A 12,652-nucleotide genomic window follows, 5' to 3' on the forward strand; every position below is an offset into this window, starting at 1 on the left:
CTCCCTAGGGTTGACCGCCTTAGCCCCCAGCCGGTAACACAATTTTATAGCCTCATTCCCTAGGGTGCATGAGGCAGCAAGTGCAGCGAACCCCCAGGTAAACTGAAACAAATCCGGGCTGTTCAGGGCTAAGGCCGCGGTTTTCCCAGCAAACTCCCGGTCCATGCTGGGAAGATCAGACGAGATCCGTGCTGCTGGATTCATTGGCGGTCGGTTGTTCTGTTACGCGGCAGCAAGGATGAAACAGAGAGTGAATCCAATCGCAAGCACATTTAATTAAACAGAAACAAACAGGAAATCCAGGGAACTCAGAACAAGACAGTAGTAACATTAAACAACAACCGACAGCCAACAACTGAAACACAGGGGTTTAAATACACAGACAAACAAGCTAAACAAGATAACAAGGGGGCGTGGTTAATAAGAGACACCTGGGGAGACTAATAGACATAGACGAGGAACACCTGTGGACACTGAGCAACAACATGACAAAAGACAAGACACATGGCAGGATAACATGACAAACAGGGAATCACATGACAGACAAGAACAAGGAACAAAACACAAAACCCACACCGTGACACACTCCTTCTGTATTTGTCTTTCAGCTCCCAAGTCCCGCCCCCTCTTACTCTCCGGTATTCTATTCCCTGGATAGGTTGTCAATCAACATATATATTATAACTAGGGGTGTGACGAGATCTCGTGCCACGAGATTTCTCGTCGAGTGAAAAGCTGTCTCGCGATATCGCCATGACTGAGCGTGAGGGTGAGATTACCATAGAATATTCCACCGCTACACTCACATTCGCCTAAAGCAGGGGTGGGGAACCTTTTTCCTATCAAGGGCCATTCACAATTTTTTAACATTCTTTAAGGGCCATTGTAATGAGGTTCAGTGTTTGGAAGGAAGAAGAGAGGGTCGGCGTGACTGGGACTCGGACGTTTTATTCAGAGGTGTAGTGGTAAAAAAAGAGGTGGGTAAACTATAAATTCTGGTGGACACCCGGTAAGGTGGGCCACTGTATACCGGTGTATGTGTATCCTGATGACATCGCTATAGGCAGGGCTCGACATTAAGCCTTTCATACGCTTGTCCTTCAGACAAGTAAATCTGTCATTCACTTGTCCTAGTAAAAAGGTTTGTTGGCGCAGCCATTTTCGTGAATTATAACCGGTTATTTTAGTAAATTATACGGAGGAAAAACACACAGACATCACTCGGCATTCTGTTGGACCGGAACATTCTTTTTATTAGCATATACCCATTTATGGATAGCAGATCACATACACGTGACACACGTGAGCAGTATGAGGGCACACATCACAAACTTTAACACCCCCACTTGTTCTCATACTGTGTAGATTACCATTATAACAACATAACACATGAACAGTCTTGTATTTCTCTGGTGATGCATTTACATGCCAAACATAAGACTTTTGAACTTTTCAAGTTTAAACTTTGTTACTGGTTTAGTCATAACATCAGCCACCATTTCTTCAGTGGGGCAATACTCAATTGTCACTTTACCATCACTGAGTGCTGATCGAATGAAATGATACTTTATATCTACATGCTTGCATCTTTGTCGACACACTGGGTTCTTTGACAGAGCAATGGCACCTTGATTATCTTCAAAGATTTGTACTGGCTCAAACAGACAACCATTTTCCATGTCATTCAACAACTGTACCAGATACATGCTTTCCTGTGTGGCTGCTGCCAGTGCCATGTACTCAGCTTCACATGTAGACAAAGCAACTGTGGACTGTTTCTTTGACTTCCAGGAAATTAAAGGACCATTTTGAGTAAGACTAAAACAGTATCCTGTCGTACTCCGCCTGTCATTTAGATCTGATGCCCAATCAGCATCACTGTATGCCACAAGTTTGAGATTTTCCTCTCTTTTCTTGTAACATAGTTCATAATCAATTGTACCTTTCAAGTACCTCATCACATGTTTCACTGTAGACCAGTGTTGTTCATTTGGATCAGACAGATATTGCGACAATTTACTGACAATCCAACTTAGATCAGGTCTGGTACATGTCATCAGATAGATCAAACTACCCACTGCCTCACGATACCTTTTAGGATCAACAGGATCATCATCACTGTTGTAGTCAAGTTTTTGCTCACATGGTGTTGACCTGGGTTTACAGTCTGACATATTGAATCTCTCTAGTACCTTTAAAATGTACCTTTTCTGACTCATTTTCACGTACCCTTCATTCTGATGAAAATCAATTCCTAGAAAATATTTTAGTTTTCCCAGATCTTTCATTTTGAATCTCGCTGTCAGCATCTTTTTCACACAATTCAGTGAATCATTGTTACTAGCAGCAATGATCAGATCATCAACCCAGATTACAACAATCACTCTCTCTTTTCCAGTTTGTTTGCTGTACACACAGTGGTCAGCTGAATTCTGAACAAAATCGTTTTCACTGAGGTAGTCGTGCAATATTTTGTTCCAATTTCTACCTGACTGTTTTAACCCATACAGTGACTTGTTCAGTTTACAGACTAGTTTCTCACCTATATCTGACTTCACTTCAAATCCTTCTGGCTGTTCCATGTAAATCTCACAGTCAATTGGAGCATGCAAATAGGCCGTTTTTACATCCATCTGGTGAAGTTCAAGATCATATTGTGCTGCCATTTGCATTAAGGCACGTACTGAAGTGATATTTGCTGTTGGTGAGAAAGTCTCTTTATAATCCACCCCCATCACTTGACTATAGCCTTTTGCAACATATCTGGCCTTGTATGTCTCAGTCTCATCTGCATTGTTTTTGACGGCATAGACCCATCTACCCCCCACTGCATGTTTACCCTCAGGTAGCGTAGTTAGAGTAAATGTGTCATTTTCCTCAAGGGAATTAATTTCCTCTTTCATGGCCCTAGCCCACATCTGTGACTCACTTGAACTCATAGCATCCTTGAATGTTTGTGGTACACCACACACTCTGTAACAGAAGTCCACATTAGTCAGAATATGATCATCACATTCCACATCAGAAACATAATCAGACAAATATTGAGGAGGTCTCCTGTTTCTCTGAGGATAACGCATACTGTGATCAACTACCTCTGTCTGAGCGCATTGCTGATTTTCAGTCTCATTTTGAGATTTATGAGTCTCTTCTGGGATCCGATCAGTCACATTTTCTTTTGACTGGGAGGATACATATCTTTCCCCATGGAAATCATCATCTGACATTGAAATGTCAGTCTGTGTTTGGTGTTCAGTAACACACTTTGTTACAAATCTCACAAGCCTGTGCTTGAGAACTTTTCCTGTGTCTGGATAATAGACCAGGTATGCAGGGCTGTTTTTGTCATACCCTACAAAGATCCCTTTTTCACATCGTGCATCTAACTTCTTTTTGTCCTGCTTATATGCATAACATGCTGAACCAAAAACTCTCATTTTTGAAAGATCGGGTTTTCTCCCTGTCAGTGCATAGTATGGGGTTTGCCGTATTCTGCCATTGTAGCACCTGTTGCGAATTACTGCAGCAGTCATTACGGCATATGTCCACAACATCTTGGGTAGATTGCTCTCTAAGAGCATACATCTTGCCATTTCAAATAGCGTTCTCCAATTTCTCTCAGCAGTCCCATTTTGATGGGGTGAGTAAGGTGCTGAGGTCTCATGTCGAATACAGTTCTTACTTAATAGAGACTGAAACTCTTTTGCCATAAATTCTGTGCCGTTGTCTGATCTAACACACTTTATAGTCCCATAAGGGGCTGTATCTGCGATAAATTTTTCAGTAGCTTTCACAGTGTCACTCTTAGCTTTTAGAAAATACACAAACACTGAACCTGAGTAGTCATCAGTAAATGCAAGTGCATACTTGAAACCGTCTTTAGCTACTGGGTCAATAGGACCAGCTAGATCTGTGTGCACTAGTTCAAGTGCAGCCTTAGCTCGTGTGTCAGGTTCCCTGTTTCTACCCTGAACAAATTTACCTTGTGTGCAAACCTCACAGTTTAGGTTAGATTTATCAATCTTACTCTTTCCCTTGATCTTCATTCCCTCAACTACATCTTGCAATTTGGAAACATCATCATAATTGCAGTGGCCGAGAATCTGATGCCAGGTTTGAATGTCATAACATCCGTTACAACTATCATTGTCCTCGTTGACAGTGTTCAGATAGTACAGTCTGTTGTATTCTTGAATGTGAAATTTCGTACCACTCTTGTGAATGAGTTCATCACGTCCTTGTTGAAAGTTGATCGAGGCTCCATTCGTCGTTGCAGCTTTAACAGAGAAGATGTCCTGCGGGTACGATGGGATGTACAACGCGCTCCTCAGCGTCGTCTTCACCTGTTGTCCCTCTTTGTCAATCAGACACAGCTCCGCATCTCCTCTTTTCAGCGCCACTCCACTCGCTCTGGTCCCGTCAGCCAACTCAATGTAGTGTTTCTCCGGCTGGAATTTGTCATCGAACTTTTTGAATTTTTCAATGTCTGTAATAATGTGCGATGTCGCACCAGTGTCAACCATTAGTCCCTTTCGTTGCACACTGTAGAATTGGCAGTCACTCGCTCTAAAGACAAATGTGTGTTCGTCGTTGTCCTCTTTGTCAGCGGCTTGTTTAACATTGTCTCTCTTTTTGCGTCTGCAATTTTCATCTTTGTGCGTCGAGCTCTTACAGTAATTGCACCACAGTCTTTTGTGACTTTGGTTCGGGCAAGCACGGGCTTTGTGTCCCTTTTGACCGCAGTTATAGCACGTAAAGTCCGAGTCTGCTGACGTTAGCCGTTCTCTTCCCCTCTGTTGCGGAGCTGAGGCACTCGCTCTCATCACGTTATCATCACTCGCGCTGGTGTGAAACTTTTCAGTACTTTCAAAACTTCTCAGCTTGGTTTTGAACTCTCCAAACGTTATGTTTTCATCACTTTGTGTGATATGGATGGCGAACGGTTTAAACGAGTCTGGCAAACCTTTCAAAATCATCGCAATTAACAGTCCATCACTGAGACTCTCTTCGGCATTTCTCAGAGCTGTGATTGCGGTTTCTGCTCGAATAATATAATCCGTGACGCTCTCATTTGCCATTTTCTGCAGCGACGTTAACTCTGTGTACAGGCTGATTATTCGCGGTTTTCCTTTACCAGCATAATAACCTCTCAAAATCTGTAGAGCTTTCCTACCGTCGTCCGCTGCATCTCTCATTACAAGAGACAAACTTTTGTCATCCAAGTATTGAATAAGCTCAGCATATGCTTCCTCGTTTTTATCGTCTTCATCCTCTTCATCACTCGCGGGAGGCTCTGATAAAATGGTTTCCTTTAGGCCTTGCAAACGCAGGTGGCCTAGAAATTTTGTCTCCCAAAGTTCGTAACTCTTTTCATCTCCGTCGAAATACAATCTGCTCCATCGGTTACCTACTTCTCTCCTGGGCCCATAACCTGTTGGCGCAGCCATTTTCGTGAATTATAACCGGTTATTTTAGTAAATTATACGGAGGAAAAACACACAGACATCACTCGGCATTCTGTTGGACCGGAACATTCTTTTTATTAGCATATACCCATTTATGGATAGCAGATCACATACACGTGACACACGTGAGCAGTATGAGGGCACACATCACAAACTTTAACAAGGTTTCTCGTCCGGATTTTTTTTTTTTTTTTGTTAATTTATTCTGAAACAATATTCTCATCAGTGTTCAATTAGCTTTGATATTTAAATCGGCATATTGTAATATCTGCACCTTTAAAGGGCATCCCCTCCCCCAATATTATTAAATGTATGCTTCATCTTTCATTTTAAATTCCTAAATTTGGTCAATAAATTAAATTATTTCGAATAATAAGACACTATAGGGCTGATCAAATTAAATCATTTACACTGAAAAATTACAATTGCATAAAATAATGTTATGAAATAGATTTAAATTTACAAATTAGAAACGTTGGAAAGAATGATCTACTTTTAAACATAAGACAAACCGCCAGTAGGTGGCGGCAGGCGGCCGTCTTAATGAGTGAGTCATTGATTCATTCATGATTCAAACGATTTGTTCAAACGGCTGATTCATTCAAGATTGAACCTATGAAACTAATAATTAACAATATGAAACTAACGACATAAGCTTAATTAGCTATTTAGAGGTGGATAAAAGCACAAAAACAGTCACATAATATAATACTCTTTCCACAGCTTGGGCTCAACTCTTTCCACTAAATCAGCACAGACTCATTCCTCTTTTAGTCGGCCACTCATTCCACTTGCTGTCGGCGAATCTACCTTTCTTTTTTTGACAGTCGCCATGGTGCATATCAGCGATGACCACCGCTAAGGTTACGTGTCTGTTTGCGTTCATTCTGACTGTGACCCGGAAACGTCGACTCTCTTATGTTATTTTATAATATATTATGTTATTTTATAATATTGTATATTATCTATTATATTAACGTATATTACGTAACGTGGTTGGTTAGTTCCGGGAAGAAGGAGGCGGGAACCGGCAAACGTATACCACTTTAATACATTAATACGCAAATGACAAAACGAAAGTAAAAGCAGTAGCTTCTTGTGGACGACGACCACACACACATAAAGTAAAGTCCATGCCTGGTCCTCCGCTGTCTTCGTTCCGATCCTTTTACGCGCCCCGAAGCTGATCAGTGAGAAACTTGTAACCGGTGCGCAGGTGACTCATTAACACTCGCGCTACTGGCCTCGCCCTGCTTGCCACTTTGCCTATTTTGTGTTTTCTGTCACAGGAAAAGTAATGGCTGAGATTTTTGGTTCTGAAGTTCTTTTTTTTTTTTTGGGAGGATTTGACTCGCGGGCCGCATCAAACTGTTTTGCGGGCCGGTTACGGCCCGGGGGCCGGACGTTCCCCACCCTAAACTATCGTTTTGCTGTTTTTATTAAAAAAATAAAAACCAGTATAAAATAATGTAAAAGTCTGCTCTGCTCATCCAGCACGAGTTGCCGTTGCAATAAGTGCAGCACGAATCACAGTTCACTGATCGCGTGAGGATGGCGGAGGATTCGTTGCGCAACATAGACTAATGGTGCGTTCTATTATTTATCCGTCTCGGAGATCCGAATCGGAAGACAGACGTTGCGTAGCAACACGCCCCCTTTCCTCGGATTTCTCCTCTCGGACGTCGGACAACCATGAGGACACCGAGCAAGAATTCCGTTTCGGAATTCAAGATGGCTGCGCCCTGTGTGACTTGAAAGTATGAATTGTTTTCATTGTTTTTGAACCGCTTTGGTATTTTAAATGACGATTATAATCACTCGTATTACTGCGTCCCCTGTAGGTATGGGAATCGGTTGTTGTGAGTGCAATTACTACGTTGCTAGCGTTGCTAACAGAAGATTAACATGAAAAACATGAAATAAAGTGAACATTTTCAAGTTCAAGTTCTTCCTCGGTGTTCTGTAAGGTGAAGCACATACTTATTTTGCAGCGCCTGGTACTCAGCCAGTGCTACCATTACAACGGGTGGCGTCCATTTTTTTCTCCGACTCGGACGCCCAAAACATAATAGAACGCTTGAAGTGTGGACGTGACGTCATATCCGAGGTCCGAGTCGGTTCGTTGGCTATAATAGAACGCACCATATCGTCTGAGTAGAAGCGCGCTCAGCACAGCTGCTCCCTACACAGAGTACGCGCGATCACGAAAGTAAAACACAAGATCCCTGATGTGCATTGCGCACAAATTAGGCCGCGAACAAACAATAGTCCGTCTCCTAATACCCATCTCTGGACTGTTTATTTGCGGCTATGGTCTCAGTTTGCACTTCGAATATGTTGAGAGAGTACTGTAATGTCTTAAGGACAACAGACAATTAAAGGAGGCTCTATTTCTGAACTTATAATCGGAACGCAAGAACAACTGTAGAGACAAACACACCAGCCTCGTTTCTCTCTACCCGGCCTTTTCCCAACTCACCGCATTAACCCTATAACTGCCGGTGCTAAATAAAACAGCAATTTGAAAACAATTTTAAAGAGTCTGTGTGCTAACTTTGATTATGGTTGCACTTGCACCTATTGTTTGTGCTTAAAAAGACTTCAAGGAGTTCGTTTAGGAGGTCACACACAGCCTCATTCAGAAATCAGCTCTTAAATGTACAGTAAGGGCTGAAGAGACTAATGTGAAATCATACAGAGAAAAGCCAGTCAAAAAAAACCTTTTACAGTGCTTGTATATTGTTTTCTTTCAATGCATTTGATAATTCATACTCATAATGCATGTCATTTCAGGTCTACTTTATAAGATTATTAGTTAAACATTGCAGAATGCACCTGCATACTATTTTTCCAGTCATGAATTTTGTCATTGAGGATTTCTGAAAAATTGTGCAAAAATCTCGTCTCGTCTCGTTCTCGTGAACCCAATCTCGTGTCTCATCTCGTCTCGTGAGATAAGCGTCTCGTCACACCCCTAATAATAACCTATTCTCTATGACACCTCCCCCTTTTACTTTTCTAAAGAAACACATTGTTGTAACCATAGTTCCTTTTCTAACTAGCACTTGACCATATTCATTTGAACTATAATGAGCATTTTAAACATTCGACAGTTTCTCTTTTGTCAAATAAACATTTAACCACTCACTCATTTCAGATGCATAACTCACCTACACTACACATACAACATGCATAGATTTCCAATTTACTTTAACTATAAATTTAGTTTGACAGTTGGTTTTATTAGTCTGCCGGACCTGGTCACAGTCACTCCTTGTGTCTCACTCGGTGTCTGCGACATTGGCTGATCCGCGCTGCTGATGTGCAGTTTTTCGAGCTTCTGCGGGCTTTTCCCAGTTGTTATCAGCATTTAGACATTCCGCCTCATCTCTCCTTCCCCCTTCGGTGCCTGCACCACGAATGAGCGCGGTGCACTCACTTGCGTTTTGATCGGCACTGGACCTTTCCACGACTTTTCCCCGTCCTGTTTCATCATCACCAGATCACCTGGCTTCAACTCGGGTAATTCACGCACTCCATGTCTCCGATTGAAGTAGAAGGCTTGTTGTGTTTTAGCCAAAGCGTCCCTTTCTCTCACCATCAGTCTATTTGGCCACTTTGGCTGAAGGTTTTTCTTCAACGTAGGCAGTGTAGTACGAATTTTCCTGCCGATCAACAATTCGGCAGGGCTTACCCCAGTAGATGAATGTGGTGTCGCGCGGTAACGCATCAAAGCGAGGAGCGGGTCATCCTGTCTGAGGATGCGTTTGGCCACTTGGACCGCGCGCTCGGCATGTCCGTTTGCCTGCGGGTTGTGCGGGCTCGATGTGACATGTTCAAAGTCATATTTTTCCTTAAATGACGTCCATGCCTCACTAGTAAATTGCGGACCGTTATCACTCATGATCTGCTCTGGTATTCCAAATCTCGCAAACGTAGCTTGCAGTCTGTTTATCACCTGCGCCGTTTTTGTCTTTGGCAGATGAAGAATCTCTATGAAGCGTGAATACAAATCCGAAACAATCAGATACATCTGGCCCTTGTTCTCACAAATGTCTATAGCCACGCGCTGCCACGGTCTGTCAGGTAGCGGGGTTGACTTCAGTGGCTCCTTCCTTTGTGTTTTCCTGTTTTCACGACAGAACATACACAAGTCAATTTTGTTATTTATGTCCGCTGATATACCAGGCCACCATACGGATGAATTTGCACGTTCTCTGCATTTTGTCAACCCTAGATGGCCTTCGTGGATGCGCTCAAGGATGTCCTTTCTCAGTTCCCTTGGAATGCAAATGCGTCTGCCCAGAATTATCAGTCCTTCACTTATTGACAGCGCATCTTTCACTGAAAAAAAGTCTCTAATACCTTCCGGTAGGTTTCTAACTTGCTCTGGCCATCCCTGCTTTATGAACTTTCTTACTAGTTGTAACTGTTCGTCTTTTCCAGTCGCTACTTCGATCAAGCTCAACTTCGACTGTGACACGGGCAAGCCGGCTATGACGGCGTCTACGTAACAGGCTATCTCGTTCACTGTAGGTCTACTGCTCGGTGCATCATCGCCTATTGGACTTCTCGACAGTGTGTCAGCTACTACTAATGTCTTCCCAGGTGCGTATTCCGCGGTCACTGTGAATCGCATCAGCCTCATTAAAAGTCTCTGGCAGCGTATCGGTACCGTGTCCAAGTCTTTTTTATTGATCAATGGTACGAGGGGTTTGTGGTCTGTAATAAGGCGAAATCTGTCCAGCCCTATGAGATACTTCTCGAATCTCTCGCATGCCCAGACCCCGGCCAAGCATTCTTTTTCAATTTGCGCGTACCTGGGTTCTGCCTCATTTAACCTCCTCGAACAATATGCCACCGGCTTCCAGCTGTCTCCGTGCAGCTGTAGTAGGACACCTCCCAGCCCGTAGCTACTCGCGTCTGCTGACACCGCTGTGGGCTTCCCTGAATCGTAGTACGCGAGAACAGGTGCAGTGATTAGAAGCTCTTTGAGCTTTTGAAATGCGCTTTCTTGAGACTGGTCCCATGTCCATGCTACCGTCCCTTTTAATAAATCAAACATATAGTTTATCATCCCTAGGACACGTTTCAGTTCACTCACATTTCTTGGAGCTTGCAGTTCTGAAATAGCCCGTACTTTCCCCGGGTCGGGCCTGACTCCTCTCTCGTCTATGACGTGCCCCAGGAAATAAAGCTCCTTCTGTCTGAATATACACTTTTCTTTGTTGAGCTTGAGTCCTGCGCGCTCTATCCTCTCCAGGACACGCCTCAGATGCTCGTCGTGCTGTTCTTGGGTTTCGCCGTGAACGATTAGATCGTCCATATAGACCGCAACTCCCTCCAAGCCTCCTAGGAGTTCGTTCATTTTGCGCTGAAATATTTCTGGCGCTATGCTGATGCCAAAGGGTAAGCGCTTAAAACAATATCTAGCAAACGGCGTTATGAATGTAGTGAGAAGACTGCTCTCACTATGTAGGGGAATTTGCCAGAAGCCGCTGGCGGCATCTAACGAAGAGAATATTCTGGACCCGGCGAGTTTGGCTAGAACTTCATCAGTCGTGGGTAGGATGTACCGTTCCCTTTTTACATTTTCGTTCAGTTTTTTCAAGTCTTCGCAGATGCGCATTTTCCCGTTAGGTTTCATTACTGGTACCATCGGCGCGCACCAGTCTGTGGGTTGCGTTATCTTTTCAATGACCCCGTACTCCTCCATTCGTTGGAGTTCGGCCTTAACTTTGGGGAGCAATGGTAAAGGCACTCTTCTCGCGGTGTGGACTGCGTATGGCTCTACATTTTCTTTTAGATTTATTTTAACAGGCTCGGTTCTCATTGTTCCCTGTTCACCGAATACTGCGCTGACTTGCTCGATTCTTTTAACTAAGCCCATCTCTACTGCTTGTTCTTGCTTAGCAAATTGTTCACGGTGTGACCTTCCATGACGTGAATTGTGAACTTGAACTTTTTATCCTTGTACTCCGTGGTGGTTTCAAATGGTCCCAAACAATTTATCCTCCCACCCGGGCTGTCATATCTCGCATGTGTCGACTCGACTTCACTTTACTTCCCAGCGAGTTAAAAGTCTCTTCATTCATAACGGTCACGTCAGCTCCAGTATCAATTTTAAAATTTACTCGCGAGCCTTGCACATTCAGTTTCACAAACCAATTCTCTGTGTCGTCTGCCCCAGTTTTACTTATCGTCCCCAGGTAATATGAATCATCATCACTTGCCTGTGTGTGTGTTCCTCTTATTACCTCATTAACTCTCCTTGAGTAACACATACAGTGTCCTTTCTTTTTACATTTTCGACACTCAGTTTCTGCTGCGGGACATTTTTCCTTGTTGTAATGTTTAGTTTTTCCACACTTCCCGCACTTGCCTCCGCCGATCATTCTATCATTTTTTTCTTTCGCTGGTTTCTTTTCATCCCACCTTCCCCTCCTTTCAGGTCGTCTGCGTGTAACCTCCTGAACACTGCTTGGCGCACCTTCCTCCTGTTGGCTCACTTGCCGGGCGATATCCTCCGCCTGCCTCACCATCAGCACCGCCGTGTCTAAGGTAAGGTCTGTCATCAGCTGTAACTTTCTTGAAAGTTCTTTATCTTTGATGCCAACAACAAGCTTATCTCGGATGTCCTCTGTTTTCTGTGCACCGAAGTCACAACTCTCTGCTAATTCGTAGAGTGGACGGATGAACATCTCGGCCTTCTCCCCCGGCCTTTGTATCCGTTGGTAAAAACACGCCCTCTCGTGGATGATGTTCTTTTTCGGGATGAAATAGTCATTGAACTTGTTCAGCACGGCGTCAAAGTCTTTTTTCTGCTCGTCTCTCTCAAACGTGAACGAGCTAAATATGTTTTCTGCCTCTGGTCCCATGGCATATATAAGGGTACTCACTTGTACCTCGCCATCCTCCTCCGCGAGCTTCGTGGCTATCCTGTACCTCATGAAGCGCTGTCGCCATGCGGCCCATTCTTGAGGTCTATCAAAGGTGAAGTTTGTGGGTGGAGCGAATTTCGCCATTTCTATTACTCCACAACTTCTGACACCATGTCAAATAAGTCTCACTTACAACGACTTTGTTGCTAAGAACTTATTTATTCAACAGAGCCCAACAGACACAGTCTCACTCCTTCTGTATTTGTCTTTCAGCTCCCAAGTCCCGCCCCCTCTTACTCTCCGGTA

The sequence above is a fragment of the Rhinichthys klamathensis genome, unplaced genomic scaffold (assembly GCF_029890125.1).
Source record: "Rhinichthys klamathensis goyatoka isolate OS25496 unplaced genomic scaffold, OSU_Roscu_1.1 h1tg000429l_1, whole genome shotgun sequence".
Taxonomy (NCBI): Eukaryota; Metazoa; Chordata; class Actinopteri; order Cypriniformes; family Leuciscidae; genus Rhinichthys; species Rhinichthys klamathensis.